The sequence below is a fragment of the Megalobrama amblycephala genome, linkage group LG1, assembly GCF_018812025.1.
Source record: "Megalobrama amblycephala isolate DHTTF-2021 linkage group LG1, ASM1881202v1, whole genome shotgun sequence".
Classification (NCBI taxonomy): Eukaryota; Metazoa; Chordata; class Actinopteri; order Cypriniformes; family Xenocyprididae; genus Megalobrama; species Megalobrama amblycephala.
The window spans coordinates 18,406,607-18,416,289 of record NC_063044.1 but is presented as its reverse complement, the minus strand read 5'-3'; positions in this window follow the sequence as shown (position 1 = coordinate 18,416,289).

Sequence of the window (9,683 nt, the reverse complement as noted above, 5' to 3'; positions counted from 1 at the left end):
GCATTCATGATAGGCCCATTCAAATAAGCTCAGTTTTCTCCATTTCGCATCAGTCCCATTAGCATCGCCACAATGAAATACTCCGGGAAAAAGAGATTAATAATCGACCTCTCTTCCCCCCCCATGGTACACATGTTCCCAGCATCAATAGCATCATTCCAGCCCCAGACTTCTCCATGCAATACACAACCATCGATCAAGCCATCACTCTCATCCGCAAAGCAGGCCATGGAGCATGGCTCTCAAAAGCAGACATCACCAGCGCTTTCAAAGTCATGCCCATTAACCCAGAATTTTGGCGCTTCTTCTGAATATTTTGGAAAGGAGATTATTATTTCGCAGTGCGCCTCACTTTCGGCTGCAGAAGCAGCCCCAAGATCTTTGACTCACTCTCAGAGGCTTTATGTTGGATTCTTATCAATAACCACAGACTTCCCTATGTCCTTCACCTTCTCGTTGATTTCCTCATCATCACATCCCAATCTGCACCTCCACACTCAGGACTTTCTACCCTCAGAGACATTTAGATAATTGGGTAGCTTATTTGACTTGTTCCTCCTGAACTACGTTAATAAAACATAATGTATTGTTTAGCCAATGACATCGGGGACGAGAGAAAAGTGGCTGTTCTCTTGAGTGTAATGGGGGTGAAAACATACAATCTCTTGCATAGTTTAACTGCACCAGTAATCCCAGCTAAGAAAAATGTAAAGAAATTTAAAGAAATCGTTGACATGCTGCAAATGCATTTGAATCCAAAGCCCTTGATAATCACGGAGCGTTTTCGCTTTCATAAACAATCAAAAAAAGACGGAATCTGTATTGGAGTACATAGCAGAGCACTGGCAATTCGGCGATGGGTTGGCTGACATGCTCAGAGATTGACACGTTTAGAGATAGACTTGTTTGCAGTCTGCACAGTGAGAGCACACAAAAGAGGCTGCTTACTGAGAGAGAACTCACTCTGAAATGACCACTAGAGATCGCCATCTCTATGGAGACAGCCATGAAAGACACACTGGGATTGCAAAGAAAGGCTTCAGCTGAATGTCACGTAAACAAAGCAACAAAGCCAAGTGAAAAAATTTTGGTATGTTTCAGATGTGGTAAAAAGTCACATGACCCAGCTGAATGCTTGTTTAAAGAGAAGGAGTGCAGACAATGTAACCGAAAGGGACACATACAGAAAATGCTGTAAAACAAAACCAAATGAGAAGAAGAGAAGGACATTTGCAAAAAGAAATGAAAAGATAAATGAGGGGAAGGGAGAGGGAGAGGACGCTGGAGTGGCTTGTTCGCCGCTTCTCCGTTTCTCCGTTTTCTCCAACTGAAAACCCCCTACAGTGCAACAGTTGTTGTTATGGTATAACCTATAACATAACGTTTATCGACCAGTAATACGTTCAGTAAGTTATATGTGGATTTGTATGTGTTCTGTATGGATTCCACCGACTCAAGCGGCTGCTCATCTACCAGTTTGCTATCGCCTGTGGATTCCCGTGTCTGTTCATCGCTGCCTGTTGCTGTGGGGCTTTCACCTGAGGTCGCTGCCGATGATCGCGAGGTGTTCACCCATGGTCACGGTTGTTTGCTTGCTGTGTCTGTTGGCTTTTCTCTGTGTATCACGAGCGTGGATTGCGGCTAGCAGACCACTCTCCACGACTGGCATAATGCTGAATTATTCAGCCCTTCAACTTAAGACATTCAACAACTATACCACTCCATCGTGTACATCAGTCATTAAACAACTTGGACTCCTTCGCCGGCCCCGTTATATTCACAGAAGTTGCCGTCGAAAGTTTGTTTTCTCCCAGTCTGATCACAACATCTCATCCATCTGGACTGGCGTGCGCACTGTCACATCTCGAACACGTCATCAGAGCGCCGTCACTCCTAGGACTAGTAGCGCTGAAGTTCCCATGACAACGCTACGCACTGACTTGGATGGAAACCTGCTATTTACAGAAAGCCCGCAGTACAGGGCGTGGTGGTGGTTTGGCTGTCATCCACTGAAGTGATCTGATCTTGTCCCCTATAACCCTGCCTGAGCTGTCTTCATTTGAATGCCTTGCATTTAAATGTAAGCACCCTTTTTCCACTACGATACTTCTCATTTATCGGCCACCCAAACCAAACCCATCATTCATCCCAGAGATGTCCAATCTTCTTTCAACATTCTGTACAATGTCTGCTAATATCATTATACTTGGAGATATGAATATTCATGTCAACTCTTCAACCTGTCGTTTTGCAGCAGAATTTCTCCAATTACTCAACTGTTTTAATCTGACACAACTTGTCGATGCCCCCACTCATACCAGGGGCCACACTCTTGACCTAGTTATTACAAACTCGGTTTATCTCAGCAATCTTCTGGTGTATGATCTGGGAGTTTCTGATCACAAGGCCATTTCCATGAAGATGTCTTCACTGTCCAGCTTCATCAAGCCCAAACGCCAAATTTGCTAATTAAAAGGATGAAACCTACCACCTGTGCCCTCGACCCCTTTCCTACAGCTCTAGTGAAAGTAAACACCTCTGTCCTACTCCTCTGATTACCACTATAATAAACCACTCCCTCCAATCTGGTAATGTTCCATCTGCCCTAAAATCTGCCATAATCAGACCACTTCTCAAAAAACCCACCCTTGACCCAGATGTGCTTGCAAATTACAGGCCCATTTCCAATCTCCCATTCCTCTCCAAAGTACTGGAAAACGTTGAAGCTTCCCACCTCCAGGATCATCTCAAACACAATAATCTTTTTGAAAAATTTCAGTCTGGTTTCCGCACTGCACACAGTACGGAAACAGCCTTGGTTAGAGTCACAAACGACCTACGGATGACGGCTGATGCAGGCTCACCATCCCTCCTCATACTCCTCGATCTGTCTGCTGCATTCGATACAGTGGATCATGGCATACTTCTTAACCGGCTGCATCAAACCATTGGACTCACTGGCACTGCTTTTAACTGGTTGAAATCGTATCTCACTAACAGAACAGAGTATATTTCACTTGGAAGTGCAAGGTCCCGGCAACATACAGTTACTTGCGGAGTCCCTCAGGGGTCAGTCCTTGGCCCCATTCTCTTCATCATTTACATGATCCCTCTCGGCCATGTCATTAGGCGCTATGGAGTCTCATTTCACTACTATGCTGATGACACACAACTGTACATGAAATCAGAAACACACACCTCTGCAATTTCACCAACATCTTCTTCGTCTTCAACACTCACTGCCTGTCTGGAGGAGATAAGGGTGTGGATGAAGCACAACTTCCTCCAGCTAAACAGCTCTAAAACTGAGGCAATTCTTGTTGGCACACCACATCAAACCCAGTCTTCCTCCATAACTGGTATAACTATCTCTGATCATGACATTCCCCTCTCCACAACTGTCACCAATCTTGGTGTAAGATTTGATCCACAACTCAGCTTCGAAGTCCATATCAAAAACCTCTGCAAGACATCTTTCTACCATCTCAGAAATATTGCAAAACTCTGTCCAATGTTAACCTTAGCAGATGCTGAAAAACTGGTCCACGCCTTTGTCTCCTCCAGACTGGATTACTGTAATGCACTTCTCATCGGGATTCCTAACAAAAGCTTGCAGAGACTGTAGTATGTTCAGAATAGTGCTGCTAGGATCCTGATGAGAGTTCGAAAATATGATCACATCACACCCATTCTCCATTCACTTCACTGGCTTCCTGTTTCCGCCAGGATTGAATATAAGGTCTCCCTTCTAACCTACCAGTGCATCTATGGAAATGCCCCCCCATCTGAAAGAACTACTCACACCTTCGACTACAACTCAATCACTCCGTTCAACAAATTTAAACCGCCTCCTTCTCCCCAAGACAAAGCTCAGCACTATGGGTGATCGGGCTTTCTGCTCTGCCGCTCCTCGGATTTGGAATGCCCTCCCCGACCATCTGAGGGCACCTCAAACTATTGAGACTTTTAAGAAAGGACTAAAAACATTTCATTTTAGGAGAACCTATGACTTTTAACTATTAAATTTATTAGTATTTTATCCTCTTTAAATGATCTTAATTGTAGCACTTTGAGATTTGTTTCAAATGTAAAGTGCAGTACAAATAAAATTTATTATTATTATTATTATTATTGAACTGGATGAACCTGACTCAGATAACTCTGATATGGCAGGCTTCTCATACATTGAGCTGCATTTTCTTAAAGAGACTCAAAATTACTGGGTGACTCCTATTATTAAAGGAGTAAAACTGAAGATGGAACTTGACATAGGATCAGCGCTGTCAATAATTTCATACAAGGATTGCAAAGGCCATTTCGACAAACTGAAATTGAGGTGCACCTCGGTAATGCTTAAGACCTACACAGGAGAGAAATTTGCTCCAATGGGAAAACTTAAGGTCAGAGTAAAATGTGGGAAAAAAAGCGCACACTGGACCTTTATGAGCTGAAAAAGTGTGAAGTACCCTTATTTGGATGTGAAAGTGTTCGGCTCAACTGGCAGTCCATACAAGCCATGCAAGTTACCCCCAAGGTAACCGCGTGCTCTGTACAAGACAAATTAAAGCATGTGCTAGAGCAATCTGCACAAGTCTTCCAAGATGGCATTGGAACATTGAAGCACATAAAAGCAAAGCCTACTGTTGAGAGTGATGTGCAGCCAAAATTTCACAAGGCACGCCCTGTGCCATATTCAGTCCGCCCAAAAGTGGAGACTGAGCTAAAGCACACTACATCTGCTCCTTACCACCCTGCAATCAATGGCCTGGCCAAACACTTTATTAAGTCCCTGAAACAGTCTCTGAAAGCCATGGAAGGGGAGAGGGTACCACTGCAAGAAAAGATTGCAAACTTTCTCTTGGCCTATCCTATAGGAACTCAGCTCACTCAACCACAGGTCAGTCTCCAGCCACACTCTTTATGGGAAGAAGTCTTTGCTCATGTCTAGACTTACTTAAACCTGACTTACACCGACATGTGCAAACCAAGCAGCGCAACCAAAATCTGAAACAATCTGCGCTCAGGACCCTGCAAGCTGGTCAAAATGTGCTTGCTAGTGATTATAGCCAATCACACCCAAAGTGGCAACCTGGTACAATATTGTCTAAGACTGGACCTCCCACTTACACTGTACAAGTGGGTACTAACATGGTTTGGCGTAGACACATTGATCAGCTTTTGGATGCAAAATTTGTACTTTTAAGAGTAGATTTAAATGTGGGTACTTTAACTTGAGTACATTTCTAATGAAAAAGCTGTACTTTTACTTCGCTACGCTGGGCGACGTTCCTCTCGTTACTTTATTTTAATGCAATACTGTACATGTTAAGAAATGCGTAGTTTATTCCAAGCGCATCTCTTTATTCCAAGCCAAGTCTCTTTTTTCATGAATGATGCCCCATTCACAAATGAATCACTCTTTTGAGTCAAAGACTTGATCAAACATGTCAAAACTGTGTAAAATGGTTTGCGAATCAGTTTGAATGATTTTTTCAGTTCCCTGCACGCACTGAATCATCTGAAGTGGTTTCTCACACGGAGCATCGGATGAAGTGGCAGTGGTTCTACAGTCATTAAAAGCAAATCTGCAAATGCATCCTATTGTTTGCCAGCGATGAAGATCTTTATTAGTTGAACTGCATATACTGTCTGTGAACAATTCCACAGGTATCGATTTCATTTGATTTCAATTCATAAAGCCTACATTTTACAACCAAACAGATTATTACGCCGAGATAACACCACTACAAAGTATGTAGGATTTCATTACCGTTTTTTTGGACATATATCTTAATTTATACATTAAATAAGCTACCATTGCTCAGAGAGTATGAAATGAACAATCGCCATCCCACAGTAATTTGTGGGTAGCCTCTGTTGCGCAGTGGGGTGCCGGTGACCTGTTCGTTTCGAAAATTAACACCTTTGCATAGACACAATTAACCAGTTCATACACGCCTGCAGACATATGCATTTGATTACATTTTAGAGAACAGACGAAAAAGATTCGTCAATGTGAATTTGATCATTGTTTGTGATCAGATGTTCAGCGGTTATGAGTGCAAGCACATGTAAAGAGTTTTCTCACTTTCTTCTTTCAAATGTAGCTAAAGAGTTTTCTCCCTTCTTTCAATTCATCTGTTCGTCCAGCGAACACTCAGTATTGATCGTCTATCAACTCTTATAGAAAGGACATTTTCCATGGCCACAGAAAAACACCGCTTTCTTAGCTGTTATCGAATCGTTATCAGCAGGGAGGCAGCAGGTGATTGTAGCCTCTGCTCTCAGTTAGAAGGAGTCTGAAGTTTGCAATGTCACTCTGCTCTCGTGGCGTCGCTGACTTGAGCAAGGCTGAGTGGTGTTGTGTGAGTGGTCAGAAGCTTGTGCTTCCCGGTACTCATCAGGTAAGTACTGTTCCAGGAGCTCTCTTACTTGCGTTAGAAGCTCCTGTGGGTCTGATGCAGGCATGTCCAGTCGTCCTTGTGCAGCCTCTGGTTGGCTGCTGTGTGAAGGGCGTGGAGGATGAGGTTATTGCTGCCTGCTGTTGGAGGTCCTGCGGTGGCTGCAGGATGAGGATGCTCCCATCCATGGCTTCTTCCCATGGTAGGTCTGGTACCTGGGTCTGTTGCCATGGTGACATGTTTTCTGATTGCCGAGCCAGAAAGCGCCCCACCTCTGGTCCGGAAATGATCCAGAGAAGATAGAGTCTAACTTGGTGGGTTGCCAGGAAATGGGCTGGTGAAGTGTTTAGCAGTGGGCTCTGGCTCCTCCCCCTTTGTGTCTGTGTGAAGGGTTGGGGGAGTTTGCACTGCTAAAGTAAAGTTCAGGCGGGTACCCTTTTCTTAGGGGGTCTGTTTGCAGTTGGTAGGACTGTTTCAGTTCTTTTTGGACCAGGTTAAGCTCCTCTTCAATGCTGCAGAATCGCTGAGTCAAGATCTGGACGTCAGCTCTGGCTGCATGCAGACTGCCTTTAAGGGCCTTAACCTTAGCGTCTCTCTCTTTAAGTTCCACATTAGCTGTTTTTAACAGTGTCTTTGTGTGAAACAGTTCTCTTTCAATGTCTTGCTTGGTGGCATTTTCCAGCTGCTCTCAGTGCCCAGCAGCGGTCAGAGCCTCTTGAAGACCAGTGATCTCCTTCGGTTGTTCCGTTCTGTCGCTGTCCTTGTATATGTCTGGTGTCGTCTCTCGCTGAGCAGAGTGGAGCTGTGTGACTGGCAGTTTGAGTTCATTTACCTCCTGTCAGTGCCCGTGCCGTGTTGATTCAGAGAGGAGGTGGGCCTTGGCCTAAAAAAGGTTGGGAACCACTGATCTAGGAGATGTTTACTATCAAATTACTCCTTGTTTAATGACTCACATGTTGGTGGACATCAAAATATCATAGAATGCATTGTATGTTTGTTTTATTTATCAGAGTATAAATTGTAAGACCTTAGGTCATTTATTAGCTCAATTTAATTGTTACAGGGAATAAGAATTGAATCAACTGTAAATGATTCACTGTAAATGAGTAAATGAGAATTAATATTTAACACTTCATCAATTATTCATCCAGCGAAAACTGAGGTTAGAGTATTTTACCAATTCTGGATAAAATATTATTCTGCTGCCAACAGTAACAATATTTTATTATGATTATTATTATTATAATTATTATATTATTATAAGCAAGAGGTAACTTGATCTTTTAAGTTTAAGGCAGTAATTTGACACACAGCACAAGAAACTCGTATATGTGAAAATCAAAACAAGTTTTATTGACTACTTCTAATGATTACAAGAAACTAAGGCTAAACACACGCATACATACATACGCACACACACACACACACACACATTCGCGGAGTTGATATGAGTTATGAAGAAAGTCCCAAATACTAACTAAACATCGCAACCTGAGGAAAATCACAAAAGCAGAGCTTTGGCTTGATTCTTTAGGTTTAAAGGAGTTTCACCAGTTTCCAGCAAGAGAGAGAAGTTTGCTTGTACCTGCGTTTGCTCTGACAGCTGAGGTAATCGGGTTGTTCTGCGCCTCGTGTGCAGCGGAGTCCCATTCTGGATTGGCTGTCTTTCAGGTGGCGTCTTCTCGGGAAAGCCCTTCGTGGGTTGCGCGGAAGCTTTAAAGTTGTTGCCGGCTGGTGAAACGCGCTGTTCTGAGCAGTTTTCTTCTTTGGAGACTTTGGTCAGATGTTTCACAGAGTGTTTTGGAGTCTGGATGTGACGGCTGTTGAATGGTCAGCTGCGCGGCTCGTGGATGAAGTCGGCGACTGTTAGATGGAAAATCAGCCCCGGTAAAGGATCAGTTCTCAATGACCCATGCGACTTTTCCACCGTGGTCAAAGTAGCGGTGCTTCGGCTACTGGGCTTCAACGACTGTGCTTCAGTCCGACTTCTGACCGATTTCTGACCGATTTCTGACAACTAGCTATTGGGAAAGCATAGTTTTAAAGGAGGAAGTTAGCTCTGTCCCCCGATGTGTTTCTCCAATGAGACGTTGCTACGGAGCTTAGACACGCCCCGTCTATTGACCATTGATTGTGATGTCCGTGGAACATAATCATGTTTATCAGTTACTTCATAAAGTTTCCTAATATTTCTCTAGTACCAAATTTCAATAATTCATTCACACAGAATTACAGAGAATTATAAATTCTGCATTTAGAATTCAAACATGACACACTTCTTACACACATATTACTAGACTGACCTAATTAAAACAATGATTACAATAATGCATTTGAAGAAAACCCACATATTGAATACATTGAATAGACATGTTAGTAATTACATCATGGCATGTATTATTCTGTATATAGTTTAAAATGATCTCTTAATGATGGTCCATTTGGAATTCACGATTGAGTCTGTAGGCATAAAGTCATTGAACAGCGACCGGAGTCACAAGTGACCGGGTCAAAATGGATTGCTCAACACAAAGGAGGTATAGATAGGACATATTCGTCTTTAAATCCGTTGATGGGTGTTTTCCTGTTCCGTCCGATAATACAAGAGGGTTTTGTGAGAGAATCAATAGATTTAATGTGATCAGACCCACGTGATAGGTTCTGATTAGTTTATTGCTGATGAGCTAAGAAGTCCTTTAGACAGAGTCCTTTGTTAAAAGAAGTCGTGTCATCACTTCTGTTAAGGCTAGGTTTTTCCTGTCAGGAAATGGATCTTTTGGACCAAATGAAGCTTTGTTCAATCATGCCTCTGGCTGATAAAGCCATTTGGTAATGTCTGTCGAACGAGTCCCTACAAAATGGACACAAACTTACAAACCCGGGCAAATGAACTCACTTTCAAACAAAGGAAATCAAAAGAATTACACCTTTCTCATTGGTCAAGCCATGACTGTATCATTGTAATCGTCTTTACCTTCATTACTATCGTCATCCATCAAAACCTTTTTAGTGACACACGTTTTCTTTTTCCAATGTTTTCAGCCACCATTCAGTCTGTATTTCACAGCAGCACGATGAGAAACAACCTGGGCTGAACCGAAACAATCACAGAATGCGTACAAGAGAGTGCGTGGTTTTAAATGTATTTTTTAAAATTAATTTAATATATTAAATGTAACGTATTAATAACTAAATTAAGGAATTATAGTAATATATTTAAATTAATTTTAATTTATCTCACGGCCCACCTGGAGGATCACTGCGGCCCCCTAGTGGGCCGCG